The sequence below is a fragment of the Cryptomeria japonica genome, chromosome 7 (assembly GCF_030272615.1).
Source record: "Cryptomeria japonica chromosome 7, Sugi_1.0, whole genome shotgun sequence".
NCBI lineage: Eukaryota > Viridiplantae > Streptophyta > Pinopsida > Cupressales > Cupressaceae > Cryptomeria > Cryptomeria japonica.
The window spans coordinates 489,294,429-489,315,036 of record NC_081411.1 but is presented as its reverse complement, the minus strand read 5'-3'; the positions used below and the strand labels follow the sequence as shown (position 1 = coordinate 489,315,036).

General features: G+C 38.4%; 1 protein-coding gene across 9 annotated transcripts in view; it reads right to left on the bottom strand.

Annotated features, from left to right (window-relative positions):
- Window positions 1-2,229: 2,229 nt before the first annotated feature.
- LOC131065756 (polyadenylate-binding protein-interacting protein 4) overlaps window positions 2,230-20,608 on the bottom strand; it is a 193,343-nt gene continuing 174,964 nt past the window's right edge. For all 9 annotated transcript variants that reach the window (XM_058000391.1, XM_058000393.1, XM_058000392.1 and 6 more), the window contains exon 15: window positions 2,230-2,653. The gene's annotated coding sequence lies outside the window, so the exon portion shown is untranslated. The remainder of the gene's footprint in view (window positions 2,654-20,608) is intronic.

The window sequence follows — 20,608 nt, the reverse complement described above, 5'->3', positions numbered from 1 at the left end:
GCATATTCACTTGAATGTATAGTAAAGTTGTTGAGGAGCTATTAGGACTCTTTGAAGTAGTTCAAGATGTTACTTGTAGTTGTTTGGGAGCTTATCCTCTAGTTATGGCCTAGAGTAAATAGTTTTTACAAGGGTAGAGATGTGATTCAAATTTTTAGTTTGACTCTTAAGGATGGGTGAAATTGGGTGGCAATGGTTAGCTCTAGGGCATATGGATAGTTGTCCATCAACTCTCTAATGCTTGTTGTGGTTGAGTGATATTTTGGTATGTATCTAATTATTTATCGATTGTTCCTTGTACTTGACAGTGATTCTTTATTTCCAATTGGAAGATCAATGGTGCATTTTTACTGAGCTCCCACCAATCTTAGCTGCCTTGGCATGTGTATATGCCCTAAGGGCTGCTGGTATACCAAGCAAGTTAGAGGGTGAAAGGTTTCTCCGCAATAGTTATTAATTTTTTATTGGAACTTTCTGCTCCTCCACTCCCACCACCTTTCACATCATCAATGTCAATAGTTCCTACTAATGACAAATCTTATTCACACTGTTTTGCATTGTCGTGACACCCCTTGTGCATTCACTCTGCAATGGCAGGAAGTTAAGAGTTTGATCTAGCTCTAACTAACTGTTTGCAAACAGTTTGTAGCACAACGTGATTTCCTCATGAAGACATCAGATGTTCTCTTGTATACTATTTTATGGTAGTTCATCTTGTTATGTTAAGATGACAAGTGTCACCCATCCAATGGGTTATCAATATAATATTTTCTAAGGAAAGATTTGGTCATTTGTAAAGAGGTTGGAAAAGCAAGGGAAAGACCTCTTTATTGTCAACCACATATATTTGTAGCAACACAAAGAATTTGCATGTTGTTTGTCATTTTTGTTTTGATGTTTATCTCTGGCTAAATTATGTGAAAATATGCTTTTATGATTGCCTCCTTTACATTGTTATGTCTTTGAGAAGGGTAACTAAGGGTTATTGTTCTCTTCATGCTCAATTGCAACATTACATTATTAGTTTATATTCAATTAATGATATAAATCCATCACAAATGGTAATAAGGAATGCAATTGCATTAAAGGATTAATAAGTTGGATCATATTGGAGGGCCATAATTGTCAGTTTTATCACTCAGGCAGTAAAATGTGCATCAAAACACTACAGAAGTTATTGTCATGGCATAATGGAGCCAACTTGCATTTACTCTATACTTGCTTGAATAGGCACCAGCCATTTTAGAGATTTTCCTCCCAACCCCACTCACATTTTCAAAAGTTAACAATCTTTTGGTGTTAATTGCATTTCTATAATTTATTCGGGTCATATTGGAGGGCTATAATTGTCGGTTTTATCACTGTAAGGCAGTAAAATGTACATCACACTACATATGTCATTGTCATGACATAAGGGAACCAACTTGCATTTACTCTATACTTGCTTGAATAGGCACTAGTCATTTAGAGATTTTCCTCCTAACCCCACTCACATTTTCAAAAGTTAACAATCTTTTTGTGTTAATTGCATTTCTATAATTACTCTTTATTCATACTGGATCATTAATGGTAAAAGGAACATTTCTGGTAGCACAGAGAATCGTTTAAATCCTTGCCATAATTGTATGAAATTGTTGTGTGTTGTATATTGTGACATGTCAATTTGAATCTACATGGAGTCCAGTGTGTTAATAGGGCCACCCCCTAAGTTTTGCAGAGCCTAAAGAGCAGGAGAGAAATGTGTTTTCCCTCATTTGTTGGCCATCCTCTCAGCTGACTCAAACATAGAAACTCACCACTTCTTAGAGGTTATTGATGTCAGATTGGAGAACCAATACAACCTAGCAATTAAATGCATGCATGACCTTGTACATATTTGTTGCAATTTATTCTTCCATCTAGATTGCCCAATCCACTTGAGCATTCAAATATGCATACACTAAACTAACTGAGGTAATTTGTCTGGATGCCCAATTCTCAAGTAGTCAACATGATGTTTGGCCTTTATCCTAGCACCCAGATTTCTTTTTACAGTTTCGGCAGGTAGTCTCCCTCTTGTTCTCGTTTATATATCTAGACACATACCAATACATAACTGTTCTTTTCTGAAATATCAAATGTATTCAGCATTTTAGTTTAGAATTATTGTTTGATCTATGGTTGTATTGGACACAATAATTTCTTTGTATGAGAAGTTTTTTACATCTCTTACAGCCCCATATCAAAATGTATCAGCCCTTAAAAGGTCTTCAGTTCATGGTATATACCAAAATAAACTATAAAATGCAGTAGGAAATAAACATTCAAAATCCACACAAGAAAAAATACTATACAAGATTTTGATGCTATACCTTATTTTTTAGAAGTCTTCAGAAATCTGGTTTTCCTCCTAAATCATCACAACTAGATTGGAAAACAATGAAAATCAAAATGTTTTATAGCATTTCCTTCTCTACAAGCGAATTTTTCCTTCCATGTACTTCCCATCTATCAATTTTCCTTTAATATCATAAACATTACCATGCAGCAATTATTAGTTTCAAATTTTCAACTCCCATCAAAAACTTTAAAGCTGCTGGTAGGATAAGGAGCCTTCTGATGAGTATATTGTTTGTTGTATATCCATGAACTGGTATCGACTAAACTGCAGCTCCTGAAATATCAAACAAAAGAATTTGGTCAATCAACATTCAGTTATTCATCAAAAGTACAATTCTTCTACGTCCTTCCATTCTCAGCCTTTTCTTTTTATCCTCATAATTTTCATTCTTTGCATTGATATTTAGAAAAAATGAATGCAATGGCATTTTATTAATATAAGAAATGTAAATAAAGAAAATGTAGTTGCTGAGTAAGAGATACTCATAATTGTCAGACTTTATACCAACAGTCACTTCTTATTAGCCTAATACTATCTTGGCCCCATTCACTCTAGTTGCCAGTACTTCTTAATCCTGTTTTGGTGGTTTGGGATGTTGTTGGTCTTGTTTTTATGATCTGAATGTGCTTGCGAAATAAATGTAATGAAATCCCTCTGTTATATAATTGTCATGCAGGTACAGATTGAGAACAAGTGAAATCAGGAGTTCTGGGCTTAATAATCCAAACAATAAGTAAATGCCAAAATTCTCGTCTAGGAGGATCAATATGCTATAAAATCAAGTTGGTTTGATTTGAATGAAAATCTGAGTGAAATGGATTTTTCATTCTGAGTCCGCTAGTGCAATTGAATTTTGAAAAGAGTTGACCAAGCTCAAAGTGTCAAAAATGCTCTGTTGTTGCATCAAGCCAAGCAAAAGAGCAAAGTAAAAAATAAAAGAGAGAAAGGTCATATTAACAAAACAAGTGCACGAAATGGAACTTTTGGCAATGTTTCAAAAATGCCAAAATGGTTCTCCAAACACATCAAAATGGCTTAGATGACTTTAAATTGAAAGTGCCAAAAATTCTAAAATGTTCCTCCAGATGCGTCAAAATTGCTTTAATGACTTTTTAAAGATAAAGTGTCTGAAATTTCCAAATTGGTCCTCCAAACACGACAAAATGCCTCAAGTCATATTTTACAAGCGAAATTAGTCAAAACTGCCCATTTAGCATGCTTGGCATGTCAGTTTGCCTTATATACCAAATTTAAAACAAAAACATTAAAAAGAAAAGTGGGTTCATCAAAAAAAGGTTAATCACTCATATTAAAAAATATAAAAAATTCTGAAAGTTTTTCAAATACATACTTAAAAAAGTTTAAAAGTAGCTTTATGCCTTGAAGAGTGTGCCTTTGACATGCTAGGTGTTAGTGTTTAATTTGTCTCTTGTAAAGTACACAGGATACCCTCTCTTCAAATTAGTAAAGTTCACTAAAATCTAAACTCTACTCCTAAACCTAACTCTATGAACAAGATTAATAGTTATGCATGCTTTACAAGATCATTGCTGTGGTTTTGCATGAAAACTAAGACAAAAAATAAACTTTATCTATCTTTTTGAATCTTGGAGGTTGAGCACAAGGCTTGAAAGGTTCTTATCTCACAGATGAGGTTTTCAATGAATAAAGCTTGTAACTAAACAAAGTAAACTTAAACAGGAATGCTTACTAGTTAGTTGAAAACAAAGGCCAGTAGATCCAAATACACAAGAATGAATTTACACAGAAACTCTAAAAATGAAACAATAGTGCAAGATTTAAGAAAAGCACACAAGGTTATTTACTTAGATGTAGAAATGCTAATACCATGATTTAAAAGCTTGGACTTGGCAATAACTTGGCTAAACCAAAAATTTTAAAAAATTGGAACTCAATGAAAACTCATGGAAAAACTTGATGACACAATTTTTTTTTTGAACATATAAAAATACACAATTTTAAAAACTATTCTTCGAAAATACAAATTATTGATTTACTTCATATAACCCAATATTAGAGTTCAATACATATCATTGACCAAAAAACAAACCTTTAGACTTGCCAAGTCTCCTACTTGCAAATGCCATATTTTTTTCAAAACCGTACATAAATGGAAATAAAGCCTAGCAAAGGACAAATAACAAGAAAAAAAATCATCATCTATGTATTTCTTCTCATCATGAATATGAATCTATGTTTTATGGAGTCTTGGGACAAGGGGATGCGGGGTATAGGTCTTAGGGACAAATCTCAAGGTTCTTGGGATGAGGGGAGCAAGGGCCTAGATTTAGGGATGGCAGGGTGATAGTGCTAGGCTGGTGGTGGTTTGGAGGCTAAGCCCTTAGCAGGGTTGAGGGGCAATGCCCCTCATAGGGGTTTGGGGGCAGAGCCACACAAACCCTCATGGTGCATGTCATTTTCACAATTTTATCATTTTGTTTTCTACAATACCATAACCTTACTATATCTGAAATTTAGGAGTGATAAATCTTTGTTTTATTTATCTATGGATTCTTATTGTGAACATGCATCAATATACATTAAGGAAAAAATTGGTGAAGCGAACTAGCAGTAAGCACTAAATACTACGAGTTAAGGTGAAAGCGAGAACTTGGAAGCTCAAAGTTGAAGGTGAAGTCTATGAAATTGGAAAATTAAAAAATGGAAAAGCTCTTAGGCCATGCCTATATACATTCGTAGCAATTGGAATCCAAATAATGCCATAAATTTGTTTGCAAAAACTAAAATATCTTCAAATCATGCAATAAATCTATATGTAGCAACTGGAAAATCTTTGCCTCCTTTCATATTGAACGGTGGACAAGTTTTTACATGAGTAACTTTTTTTCAAATTTTGGCAATTATTTGACAAATAACTGCTACAAGTTTTACACAAATCTTGTTAGAATATTTTTCTTGTGATTACTTGCCAATGAGTTTTTTTGGGGAGTACTCACTAGTCAAGTGAGTACTCGCCAATTTTTAAAACTATAGCTAATACAAAGCTTGATACGGTTGTTTGCTCCAAATCACTCAATAAAACTTTACACAAGAACACATGAAACTTAGACCAAGTACAACCACCTTTTCAACATAAGCTCAACTTCAACTATCATTAAGAATGTCTTGTGCCTAGGACACTTATTTATAGGTTAAAATGAAAATCTTAAGTTGTTAAATATAGTACAAGATTCATAGATATGTTTAGTACATGTATGTATGTATGTATGCATGTATGGAATGCACGCATGTATGTATGCATGTATGTATGTCTGCATGCATGTATGTGCGTGCATGTTATGCATGTATATATGTATGTATGTGTGTGTGTGTGTGTGCATGTATGCATGTATGTATGTATGCATGTATGCATCTATGGATGTATACATGTATGTACGTATGTATGTATGTATGTATGTATGTATGCATGTATGCATCTATGGATGTATACATGTATGTACATATGTATGTATGTATGTATGTGTATGCATGCATGCATGAATGTATGTATGTATGTATGTATGTATGTATTCCTTCCTAAAGCCTAGATTCCCACGAACAGCTCCAAAGCAAAGGGACACACAGAGTTCTGGAAATCAATTTCAGTCTAACCTGCAGTGCTGATCACTGGAGAAACAAGGGTGATTTTACGAAATCATTACCAAAGCACCAAACTGTCCCAAAAACCTTTCAAATGCTCTGCAAACAGCAGCAAGTGTCTAAACACCCTTCTTCTTGGTTAATAACCATCCAAAAGACCAAGAGACCATGAACAAAATGTCAGTCCCCTAGCACATGAGCGACCAACTCTAGGGGTCGGCCCTTCCAAATGGAATCAGTCAGCAATGATTTACATCAAAATCATATTCAACCTGATAGCCCAGTCATAGAAAGGATGACCCAAAAGGGATTTTGAGTTTGCTCTCAACACTGGAAAATTATCAACAAAACATGCAGTATGGCCTGTCCTAGGCAACTGTACGACCAGGCTGATGGATGCTCTGCAAACACACTCAAAACCCACCAAAAAACTCTCCAAATTATCAAGAATCAAACCCCGCAATTATCCATGAAAATATTTTAAATATTTTCATTTCTCCTTGAAACTCGAACTCCAAATTCTAGTTCATGAAAATCAGTGTGCTTCTGTGTGAAAACACCAAATCAGCTAGGATAGATCTTTCACCATCAAAACTAGTGAATATTAAAAATGGGTTTCATCCTCAATCAACCTTGGGAGAACTTCTGTTTACTCCAGCAACATCTCGGTATGCGTGCAACACTGAATCAATGAAAAATAGAGCCAAAACCCCTTTATATAGAATTGGAGGGAAATAGGGAAATTTAAAATTTTAAATTATTTTCTCAGAAAGGCCCCTAACATTTTAAAACAACTTTAAGTCCCCATTTTCCATTTACCTAGGCATCCAATTTGGGACATCACTTTATAATATTAAAACACTAAAGTGAATATTAAAACATTACTTTATAACTTTAGTGCAAATATTTAAATAATTCCAACCAAATTGCGGAAAGCCTTGCCAAGGCAGCGATAACTGAAACCAATCATGTCGAGACATAAATAATGCTGAAGGATGTCATGTGCCAAAATAGGCACTTACTGAAAATAGAATTGTCCTTCAAGAATTGTGAATAACAACCTAGAATACCCAAAATGCTACAAAGAGCATCTCTGCAAACCTGAAAGCCAACTGAACTCCAAACCATCATCAAATGCCAAGAAAATCCAAAACTAGGCTCTCCAAAAGCATTGGAATTCTCCTAGCTCACTACAAACTTACGGAAAACGTCAAAAATTGGCCAATGCTTGTAGAATAGTATGGCATAAAAATGGGGACATTATAGACCAAAACTTAGCAATTTTGATATTGGATCTTTTGATAGACGCTTGTCCCTCATCTATCAATTCCAAAAATTTCTCCTTTGAAATCTCAATTGTCATTGTAACTTGCAAAACCAAATGATGAATAATAAGTCTTCTAAAAGACTCAATAAGGCATGGCCCGTTAATGGGCTTGTTCGGGTTAATCCAATGGACTCTGTGGATTGTAATGTGAAATGGGAAGTGCCCCAGGAAGGATGGTACAAGGTCAATTTTGATGGTGCCTCGAAAGGCAACTTGGGTACATTGGGAGCAGGGGTGCTGATCCGGGATTGGCAGGGAAACATTTTGATGCTGGGAGCTCAAAGGCTTGAAAATGGAACGAACAATGAGGCGGAGATGCGAGCAGCTTTGTTGGCAGTGCAGTGGAGTCGGAATTTTGGCGTACAAAATTTGCATTTGGAAGGGGATTCCCAAGTAATCATCAATGCCATCATTAAAGGTGAATCCAATTCATGGCATTTAAACAAATATATCTCAAAGATTAAAAATGATTTGAATTCCTTTAATAATTTTAAAATTACACATGTGAGAAGGGCTGGAAATGAGGTGGCGGATATGCTGTCCAAGTGGGCTACATCATTTTTTGAAGTGCGTGAAACACATTTGGAAGATCTCTGAAATCTTGAGGAGGCCAATGTGGATGGGGGAGTACAAAGGTATGATTAATTCCACTCATTTGAGATGATGGCAGTATGTATGGATGGGACAAATTTTAATTATTTATAGGGCTCTGGGCCCATTTTTGGCTGCATCATATGTTGGCGAAGTGAGAAGGCGACAGGTATGGAGGCTACATTCACTTTGTATACCTCTCGCCAATAGTTGGCTTTTGTCGGGGATATCTCAGAAAAGCGTCTGAGATGCATTTTCAAGTATGGTGAGGATGCTTTCATCCAAATTATTAAAATGTTGCCAGGGGATTGTTTTCTCAGAACCATGCATAGGTACAGAACCAATGTTGATGTGGTGACCATGGTTTTGGCATGGGGTCTGGAGCTGGGTGAGAGGAAGGATGTTGGTGGAGGTAATGCAACGTTGTGTGGAGGATGATTGGTTGGGAGGATTGATGGAGTTGCTGCAAATGGCAATGCCGAGAGCGGGTTTTGATGTCGGCGAAGGCTTGGATATTGATGGAATGGAATTCATGAACTGTGGGAGTTGGTCCCTTACATTCGGTGGCCTTTCGGTCTGAACAGAGATGAACGACGTGCAGAGGCAACCATTGCATGGGATTTTGTCAAATTGTTTTCGAGGGAAAAGGTGGTGGAGGTGCGAGGTGACTCAGCTAATGTCTCTGCAAAGGATGACCCTGCGAAGGTGGAAATTCGAGGAAAAGGCAAACGAAAGGTGTCGGGAAAGCGTCGAGTGCAAACTCAAAAGGCGGTGGGTGGGTTTGCTAGTGGTGCTTCGGGTGAAGGTGGTAGTGGTAGTGCGGGTGCAGGGCCGTGTAGTGATGCCCTAGTTCAAGGCAGAACGGGTTTGTTGATTGAAAGATCCCAAATGGATCCTTCTCTACTCATTGGTCCCCCAGGTGGTCATTCAGTCAACTGCCAGTTCTCCCTAAAAAATAGGAACTGTCGTCTGAAGGACAAAAATGGCTCACAGAGCCCCTGCAAAGCTCCATGACCCTCAGAATGAGTCCCCTAACCATGTCATTGACCTACGGGAACTCGAATGGTAGGTCAACCCTTGCTCATCTCATGTCACCTAGAAAAGGGGACATTACAATCTTCCCTTCCTGAAGATTGCTTGGCCTCAAGCAATCTGCACCTGCACGCTAAAAACCAATTCACTAGATCCCATATCAATCTGATAAACGTTGCTTCACCCAACCGCTGCACTACTCTGATATAAACATTTTTATACCCAAAGTGAAACAACTCATCATGGATCCACTGAAGAAATACACCACACATGTCAATACCAGGATCGCAAATCTTTCCACTGTCATATCCATCCATCATGTCAATACTCATTATACTGCTGCTGTGAACCTGAACATCATCTAACCAGCTAAGAACTTCACTCCAATTGAAGCCACAAGTACTACCAACCATCAATGCTGATATGAATCCATCAATGAGCCAATTTCCAACAAGTAAAGTGTGTTGAATACTTTTCCAAGACCTCCAAACAGTTGTTGTAACTTTACCTATTTTTCCACAAATTAATGTGCCTTCATTAAAGGTTGCTAAGTAAATGTTTTGTTGAGCCATGTAACAAATGAAGTCCCTTACATGCTGATCTTCATAGCCGACTGTCAAATCTAAGAAAACTGAGTCACCAATCAATAAGTACAACGCTGCCTTATCATATGAAAGAGGTGACAAAATGAAAGGTGCATTGGGAACACCTTCTATGCCAATAAAGGATAACTCATTAGTGGCTGGTCCACTATGAGCCTCAATATCAATTCCATCACCACCATGAAAAAAATAACCAATATCAGCTGAAAAATCAGAATTAGATAGCTCGTGTTCCTCCTTACCAATATGGTGATGAGTATCATGAATGTGCTGAAGTTGAAGCTTGGCCTGATGAACTATCAACTTGGCTTGCTTGGCTCTTGCCAACCATCCTTCATTCATCCTCTGAGATTGCTCTATATCAGCTGTCCCAAAATGCACAAAATCTGATTTATGATGGATTGTATTATTCACATTATCATAACCCATGATTGCACCATGTGTACCTTCAAGTCTAGAATGCAAATCATTATTCTCTTCTTGACCAAAGGCTGCCATATCTTGAGGAAGCAAAGTTATATCATTTTTGTTATGAACCTCGTGGGGTGGCTCGAATGACATGCTAGAGGCTGCTGATTTTGCCAAGTTCAACATACACCTCCCCTATCAAGATAGATTCACACACATCCGTCAAACTCTCCTCGGAACCATCACCATTAGGCACATTTTTTGTTTTGTTCCCATCTTCTAAGGTCTGATTTGAAAAATCAGACTCATTATGACATGTATCTTCATTATCAAAAGCATCAGTAACACCCAAACAATGAGTGTTTGCATGAGATGACCCCTCACAACAATCATCCTCATGCACCAAAGCATCAAAATCTTGATTATGCTCAGTAACAAGACTGGTGTCATAAAAGTCAAGGTTGCTATGGCTTGTTTTCCCCTTGCATCCCTCTTGTTTAACACTCATACCACTGAATGATCCCAAATGGATCCTGCTCTACTTCTTGGTCCCCCAAGTGGTCATTCAATCAACTGCCAGTTCTCCCTAAAAAATAGGAACTGTCCTCTAAAGGACCAAAATGGCTCACAGAGCCCCTGCAAAGCTCCATGACCCTCAGAATGAGTCCCCTAACCATGTCATTGACCTACGGGAACTCGAATGGTAGGTCAACCCCTGCTCATCTCATGTCACCTAGAAAAGGGGACATTACATTGATGATGTCTTTTTTGTTTATGCAGTCAAAAAAAAATTTTGGTCTCTCGTCTGGTTTCTCTTTGAATTCTGGACCAAATTTTGTTTCTCCTTTGGTCCTCTATGTATCGAAGATGTATGTTGTAATGATGTCTGTAGGTTTCGGGGTATAGTATGCTGCTGGTCTCTGTATAGTCTAGGTTTATTTTTGGTCTCCTCAATGCACAAATGATGTATTCTTGGCAATTTTTCTACAAATGCCAATATGGATGGATGGGTAGCTTCTGCAAGGGCAGATAGGCTGGGGTGATGGTAGTTGAGGTCTGTTTTATCAGACATTTTGTTAATAGATTTGAATATATATAATGTACATTTTGAATTATATCAATAAAATTACAACTATTACCGATAAGAAAAAAACACACTCAATAAGGCACCTCCTCAAGCCCTAAAAGATGTCCTCATTTCTCCATTTTTCATAATATCTATATGATTTCAATGGTTAGAATCATGGATAGAAAATCCTACGAGTACTTGCTGAGTTTTAGAGGACTCGCAAATTTTTTAGGTGGGAAAGTAAATACGAGTTTAACTCGTGAGTCTCCGCACACAAGTTGCAAAGGAAAAGTCATTGCATGTAAGATTAAAACTCATCGGATTCATGCGACTGAGGTAAAAATCATGATGCAGAATTCAAACATGCCAACATAGGTTAAAAGGCATCAATGCAAGTTAAAATGCAAGTTAAATGTGATGTCCCCAATCAGTAGTGTCCTTGATGACCATTATTGCATTACTTAATAACTTATTATATACTAGTTTCTAAGCAATGGGAACAATCATGAATGAAACTCTTTAATCCAAGAATCATATTTAACTGTAAAATGCAGAAACTCTTCATAGTGGAAAAGGAATTGTACCTTATAACTTGCAATGATGGCTGTAGGAAGAAGTGTCCTGCAAGACAGATGTATATACCAGACAGCCTACATACATAACATTCATGAACCAATCATCATAATTATATTAGATTAGGAAGAAGATCAATCACACGATAGGTTCAAAGGAAGACTAGGATGATGACCCTGCCACACCCAAGGGATGGTCTCTCTCAACCCCCTTGCTAGATGGGTGGTACTCCTATGCCTCCTAAACCTGTTAAACCTAGACAGTCCAATTCACCTGAACCGTTGTGAGAAGACTGCAGGGAAAACAGTGTTTGGGTTGCTTGACTCATGGGTTCCCTGACCGCTAGAGCCCCTTGCTACCACTACCACTGAGTCCAATGCTCCTCTCACCGGTGCCAGACAACGGACGTGAACATCTAATCACTGTTCATTGTTCCAACTATAGACACAAAACAGTAATCTAACTCTCATCGTAATATTTCACAGTTGCATGTTCAGGACCACCTATAATTATAATAATTGTTGCAGAATCTGGGAACTGTATTCTGGATGTCTAGCCTATACTGGAGAAGACGTAAGAGATTACTTACAATTCGTGAGAATACGAATAGTCTGCTTCATGGGTGGTCGCGTGAATGCTTATTGGCAGGTTTTGTTACTGTGGCGAGGTTGTCGTTCTATTTTTGTTTTCCTCCTGTGCGTCTATATCCCCGATTGACCATCCCGTGCCTCCCTTTATCCCCAGGAAAAGACACGATCATGAGGAAGAGTTGTAACTTCTCCAAGGACACGAATTCTTCTTAAAGTCGGTAATTATTAGTTAAGTTAATCATTAATGGTTTAACTTATTTAGTATGAATTGTTTGACTAGTAATTTGTTGATTAACAGGAACCACGTAGTTTACAATTGAATATATATATTGAACCATTGTGCTTAACATAATAATAAATTAAATATATTAAAATAAGGTATTGATTTATTTGTTAAACATATTGACAGGGTATTTGAATAAGTCAAAAGATACATATATGTAATTATCAGATTACAAGATTACAATAATGATAGGTTATGGTGGGCACATGACAGTCCACCCTCCCTAATTTCGCTTCTCCTCAAGCAATTCAAGTTGGGGATGATTAAAGATTTCTTCTCCATCCCACGTCACATCCTCTTCGGGCAACCCTTTCCATTTGACCAAAAATTCTGGGATAACTTTGTTCCTCAATTTTTTTCCCTCATGTTCAAAATGGTCTATGGTTCTAGAATCAACTTGCCCTCGTCATCGAGAGGGGGCAACTCAGCACATGGCATAATATGCTGCCCCAATGCCTTCTTCAGTTGGGATACATGAAATATGTTGCGAATTCTACTGTTTTCGAGTAGCTCAAGCTCATATGCCACCTCCCCTATTTTTCACAGGATTTTGTAAGGACCATAAAACCTTGGTTTGAGTTTCTCTGCTCCACTTGCTTTGATAGATGCCTGCTTATATGGTTGGAGTCTCAAGAAGACCAAGTCCCCGACCTCAAAGGTTCTTTCTTTCCTGTTTCGATCGGCATAGATCTTCTACTGATTCTGTGCATGATGTAGATTATCTTTTAGAACATTCATAATATCCACACTCTGTTGGATTAAGTCTCTAGCCCCTGGCACCCTGCTGTCCTGGTGGAGAAGGTTCCCAAAAGAAGTCGCCTCATATCCATACAGAGCTTTGAATGGGCTCATTCCTATGGACATATGATGGGTGGTGTTATAACAATATTCACCTAAATGTAACCACTTAATCCAAGCATTCTGTTGATTGGAGACGTAGTTCCTCAGATACCCCTCCAACCATTTATTCACTATTTATGTCTGACCATCGGTTTGGGGATGATAACTGGTGCTAGGAGTGAGATTTGTTCCTACTAAGCGAAACAGTTCTTGCCATAATTGACTAAGAAATCGGCTGTCCCGATCACTGACAATAGTCTTGGGTAAGCCATACAATCTAAAAACTTCTTTGAAGAATAACTCTACCACTTGTGATGCTCTGTACTCTATAGATATAGCAAAGAAATGTGCATATTTGGTTAACCGATCTACCACTACATAGATGCAGTCTCTACCCTAGACCTTCGGTAATCCCGTGATGAAATCCATGGAGATACTTTCCTATTTCTGATTGGGAATCGGTAATGGTTGTAGTAATCCTACCGGATGTGTTTGCTCGGTCTTACTTTTCTGACAAGTTATACATTCTTGGACGTATTTCAAAATGTCTTTCTTAAGACCCTTCCACGAAAAATCTTTCTCTGATTTGCTTGTATGTCTTATAATAACCCTGATGACCGGCTAAGGGGTGATCATGATGTTCCTTCATTATTTTCTCCTTGACTCTTGAATTGGGAGTGATGAAAATCCTACCTTTGTAGAAGATAACTTCATCCATGATCTTATATTCCTCATTATGATTTCTTCCCTCCAATATTTCCCGGGCTAAGGGATCCTTAGCGTACTCTGGTATGATATCATATTTCCATTCCCCGATGAGGCTAGAAATGTTGTTCAAAAATGGCTTCCTAGATAGAGCATCGGCTACTACATTGTTTGCTCCTTTGACATATTCTATGTCGAAATCACAGGCTTGTATTCTACTCACCGATTTCTGTTGTCTGTCATTAAGATCTTTTTTATTTAGAAAAAATCTAAAGCTGTTATGATCTGTCTTGACATTAAACTTCCCACCAACGAGGTACTGCCTGAATTTGGCCAAAGCATGCATAATGGCCAACATCTCCTTATCATATATAGAATAATGCTTTTTTGATTCTGTTAACTTACGACTTTCGAAAGCTATCAAATGTTTCCTTTGCATTAGAACTACGCCAATACCTTCACTTGAGGCATCACATTGTAATTCAAAGGGTTGTGTAAAGTCCGGAATGGCTAATACAGGACAAGAACACGTGACCTCCTTCAATTTTTCAAAAGTTGCTTGTGCTAACTCATTCCATATAAAAGCACCTTTTTTAGTTGGATCGGTGAGGGGAGAAACTATCTTGGAGAAACCTTTCACAAATCTCCTGTAGTAACTGCATAGCCCCACAAAGCCCCTTAGCTGAGTCAAAGTTTTTGGCCTTGGCCATTCTTGGATGGCCTTTATTTTTTCATCATCAACACTGACTCCTTCATTTATTTTGTGGCCTAAGTAAAGGATTTCTCTGAGACGAAATTCACATTTTGATGCCTTTGTGAATAGGGACTCTGCCTCCAGGATACTCAATATTTCTTTATGTGTTGGAGATGTTCCTCCCATGTTTTACTGTAGATGAGGATGTCATCAAAAAATATGAGCAAAAACTTCCTTAACTGTTTTCTGAAAAGATGGTTCATACAAGATTGAAATGTGGCCAGAGCATTTGTAAGGCCAAATGGCATTACTAGGAATTCAAAGTGCCCATAGTGGCATCTGAAAGCAGTTTTGGGAACATCCTCCGTCCTCATGCGAATCTAGTGGTATCCTGAGCGTAAGTCAATTTTTGAAAAACAATTGGCACCATGTAGCTCATCCATCAATTCATCAATCCTAGGTATAGGATAACGATTTTTTATGGTTTTCTTGTTTAGAGCCCTATAATCCACACACATCCTCATAGTTCCATCTTTCTTTTTTACTAAAACAACTGAGGATGCGAAAGGGCTAGTGCTGGGTTGAATGTGCCCCATTTCCAATTGTTCCTTGATAGTTTTCTCAATTTCCTCTTTAAACTTCTGAGGGTTCCTGTAAGGAGTGGTCATCATTGGTTACGCTCCGGCTTCTAATTCAATGATATGCTCAAACCCTCTTTCAGGAGGTAGCCCGGTTGGGATATCTTCAAATACCTTCTTATGTTTTCTTAGTATAGGTTGAATTTCCACATGGGCATTTGTTCTTGTGGGGAAGATCTATCTAAGACCATGCATTGGGCTACCCATTCGGCTTGACCATGTCTGAAAATTCTTTCTATCCTTTTACATGATACCATTTTTGGTGATCCATTAGGTAATCCTCTAAGGGTGACTTCTTGGCCATTGTGCTTGTAGCAGATTTCCAAGTTAGGCAAGTCCACGGTAAAGCGCCCCAAGGAATGTATCCATGGTAATCCCAAGGTAACATCATGCTCTAGCCTCATACTATAGAAGTTACCCTTGAGAGTTTGATTCCCTACAGTGATCTCCATTTGAGGGATGAATTTAGTACTGTTGTGACCATTTCACACATCGCCCCATTGCAAATGGGGACCCCCTCTTTTTGCTCGTTTTTCGCTCGCTTTTCGCTTCGCTTTTAGGGTTTTGTTAGTCAGTCAATTGTCTGGATTTAGGGTCAAGCCTTAGGGTTTTAATTGCCGTCTTTTTAGGCCAGAATCCAGTCAATTTTGAGAGCTTTTGAGCTTCTTTTGTAAGAATGCAAATTTTGAATGCAATGAATTCGCCAGAATGGTCTATTTTCAATTGGAATTTTGAGTGCAGAGCTTAAATTTGTCTAAGTGTTGATGATTTTGACCAGATTTTGAGTTTTTTGATTTTTGATCCTAGGCATTGTGAATGATTTGTTTTCGCCGTGTGAAGTGATAAAATGTGTAAAATCATGATATTTTGGCCTGTAGGAGCAGAATCGCTCCTGTCCCTCAGTGAAGGACCGGAGCTCGTTTTCGAATATCTTACTGTCCTTGCAGGGTCAAGGTGAATTTCGAGTTGGAAATGATAGAGAAAGGCGTGATCTTTCCGTTGAATATAAATTGAAGATTTTCACAAGCACAGAGGTGCCTCCAGGAATCAAAATCGCTCCTGTCCCTCAGTGAAGGACCGGAGCTACAAATCAAATATTGCTTTGTCCTTGCAGGATTTCAACGACTTGACGATTTGAAGATGTCCAAGGGGATATGTTTTATCGAATGAATATAACTTGAAGAGCAAACATGAAGAAGAATGGTCCAGAATGCCAAAATCGCTCCTGTCCCTCAGTCAGGGACCAGGGCGAAGTACATTATAGCTCCCGTCCCTCTCCAAGGGACCAGAGCGATATTCTTCATAGGGCGAGATTCAGGCAAAGATCAAGTCAAGTTTATGTTTGAAGGCAAGGAAGGAGGTGAAATGAACTCATTGAAGATAAATTGAAGATTGCCAAATGCCAACAAAGGACCAAAATGCTTAAGTTCGCTCCTGTCCCTCAGGAAGGGACCAGAGCGATTTTTGTTATAGATGATTTTCTTGCCAAGTTACAACCGATCTCAAGGCATGGATGAATAGAAGGGTACATTACGAATCCGTTGAATATAAGTTTTGAAGATGACGAAATGAAATGAGGCCTACAGAGCTAGAATCGCTCCTGTCCCTCAGGAAGGGACTAGGGCGATACAGTGAGTATGTTGCCTTTTCCTCAAGTTCAAAACCGTTCCAAGTCAAGATGAAGGGTGGTAAAGGCGTTTCGAAGTGTCCCAATGAAGAACGAAGTATCCAAAGTTGCTAAATTGAATGGATTTACACCAAGACCCCCTAGTTCGCTCCTGTCCCTCTCCAAGGGACCAGAGCGAAATTTGCATAAAGGCATAAATTTTGAAAGTTTGTCAAGCATCAAGCGATTAAGGAAGGTCAAGGGACGTCATATCACGCATTGAAGGTAATGGCAAGCTGAAGAACGCAAGAACAAACTCAAAACCTTGAAGTTCGCTCCTGTCCCTTGGGAAGGGACCAGAGCGATGTTTATTATATTGGCTAATTCATGCAAAAATCACGTAAGGTCAAGACTTCACAAGGTTGTAAAAGGTTTAAGGCGTCTTTTGAAGGAGATATACAAAAACTTCAAACGTAAAATGATCGTCAAATTGAATACAGAAGCTATATCGCTCCTGTCCCTCTCCAAGGGACCAGGGCAATTTATATGGAATCATTCATTTTCCTTCAAGTTCATGCCAAGTCAAGGTCTTTCGGGATCACACAATGTATAAGGTGTCATTTGAAGATGATTTACAAAGGTTTTGAACGTCAAAATGTTATCAAATGAGCTATAGAGCCTATATCGCTCCTGTCCTTTGGACAAGGACCAAAGCGATTTTTACTAAAATACTTATGCTCATTCAAAATCAAGACAATGTAAGGATTGGCGAAGTAAAGGACGTCCTTTGGAAGACAATGAACGAAGAACGAAGATCAAATGTTTACAAATTTGAGCCAGAACATGGAGATCGCTCCTGTCCCTCTCTAAGGGACCAGGGCGATATTTGCCAAAACACATGATATCCTTTAAAGATCACGTTGAAATAAGGTTGCACAAGGTTTTAAACATCATTTGGAAGGCGATACAAAGGGAGATAGACGTTAAATATTACCAATTTGAGCTTAAAATGGAGAAAAGAAAAGGATCGCTCCTGTCCCTCTCCAAGGGACAAGGGCGATGATCCTTCTAACGTCCAAATGCCTCATCAAAGGCAAGTGATGCAAGCGTGGGGTAAAGAGACGATGTTATTTTTCACCTTACAATGAAAACTCGAGATCAAAGATGCAAGATCGAGAAAGGACAAGGGAGATCGCTCCTGTCCCTCTCCAAGGGACCAGGGCGATGAGGTACGTATACTTCATTTTCAAAAATTTGGCGCTCAAGCAAACATTTTTTAAATTTATTTTAAATGCTAAGATCGATAAATTTGAAAATCCTATTAAATTAGCATTTAAATATTGCATTTAAATATTAATTAATTATTTTGCCTTGTAAAAAAAATCGAATTTGATAATTTAAAATAAAGGCATTTAATTAATTATTTATTAATTAATAAAAAAATCAAGAGGAGCGCTTAGATATGGAGGTCGGCCTTTATTATTTAATTAAAAATCGTTTGAAAATTGCTTTATATCACAAAAGTCGGCCTTAGGGTGAATGGTGAGAAGCGCTTATAAAGAGAGGTGAAAACCATCATTTTTACATCATCATTTTACCATTCAAGTGCGAGCTTTCATTCCAAGCAAGGTGATGCGAACTATCAATCAAAGGAAAGTGCAAATTGATATCCAAAGGTGGCGCTAATATCATTCAAGGTGGTGCGAAATTTGGAGATTCATTTGTGCGAACTTGAAGATCTATTGTGCGAACTTGTCAAGCATTGGAGATCACGTCAAAGATTTCAAAGGTGGTGAATTCCTTATTTTGAAGTGGAGATCACGTTGAAAACCATCTTTCGTCAATCTTGCCTAGGCGATTTTGTTCTTTTTGCATTCTAGAGTTAGCTCTCTATTGAGGTATGGCGATATTGGTTTTATTGTTTTAGTTTTGAAATGTTGATCGTCATAGCCTAATTTTTGAATTTTTTTGAAATTTTGAATTCCTAGCTCAATCGTTTTATTTTAGGAAATGATAACTCAAAGACTTATCATGAAGTTTCCTAAAATTTATTCTCTAATCTATGTTATTTATTGCAAAATCTAGCTTCTCATTATGAAATGTTGTGTAGGTATGGCAACCCCGAAGGCGGGAGCATCCACCAGTCGTTCAGCTCTCATGAAAGAAGATCAGAAGACCGAACAAGTGGAGACCAAGATCGTGTCGAAGTGGAGCCACATTGGAGATACAAACTTAGGCAACTTCAGCACGAAGAAGTTTCGAGAGATCCCTTACATTGGCAAGCCATCGCCTGTCGCCCGGAGAATAATAGAGAGTGGTATCATTAAGGCGGCCGGCTTTCCTCCAGCTGTTCAGTGCCATGAGTTGATGATCGAGTGTGCTCGTCATTATGATCCACAGTCCAGAACGATCGTGTCCAAAGAGGGAAACACTTTGGCGTACCTTTCAGAGGAACCTATACGTGAAGCTTTCCATCTTCCAGAGCACAGGGACATGATATACAAGAGCATAGAAGGAGCCAGATCAATGTACGAAGATGATCCAGATGCTTGTCTAAGCATTATCAATAAGAACTGGTTACTCAAGAGCCGTCCCTGTCTGAGCAAGGTCCCGAACACACCGCACAGGATTGATTTCCAAGAGGAGTACAGAGATTTGATTACCATGCTCAACCGAGTTACAGGAGCCCCTCATGCCTTCTATTTTGAGAAGTGGATGTTTTACTTCATCCAGGTGATCGTTCAGGGAAAAGGTACGATACATTGGGCTAGGATGATTAGCCATTGCTTGGACGTACAGTTGAGGAGACTCAAGGCTACTAAGTCCTTCCACATGAGTTCATATGTCATTTATGCCTTGATTAGGAGTGTTGAGTACGCAGGACTACCTCACAGAGGAGTGATTGGAAGAGGACCCAGCGAGGTCAGAGCTTGTGATTCCTATGCCTACTTGCATCATCCGCCAGGGAGCAACTATAAGTTGGTTAATGATACTTTCACGATGAACATCACAAGGACGTTGCAAGGTGGAATTCACAACAGGTTATCTCAGGATGCCCAGGAATTCATAAAGAGGTACGGTGCTTGGTTCATTCAGTTTCCCAAGTTCACTTATATTAGGGTGCATGGATGTCCTTTACCTCCATACATGTTGTCGAGATATCCGACAGACAGAATTGTGTTAATTGAAGTAACAAGACAGTTGGCAGCATATGTGAAGGCATTCAGACATAGACATCAGAATGGAGTTCCAATACCTATCATTTTGGGTAATTCAGTTGAGGTATGTCCTAATGCTTTAGCCATGGATGACGCAGAGAAGGAGTTAGCCTTGTATTCTTTTTCATCTTTTGCTCTGAGAGAAAGCTTTGATCCACATGGACATTTAGAGGAGACAGTCGGCAGGAAGTTTAGACATGAGTATCAGATTGAAGATTTTATGATGAATCTCTTAGATGATCTTGAAGTGAAACGAAAAATGCATTCTAGATTACCTTTGGATTTCATCAGGAAATGCAGGATTTACAGAGTGGCCGACCAAGCTCAGGACAGTGGCAGACATATCTAGTCTTCCTATGATCGAGAAAGCAAAACAATAAGGTTAGATTGGAATGAGCCCGAGGTCGTGGATTTAGATACTTTGATGGCAC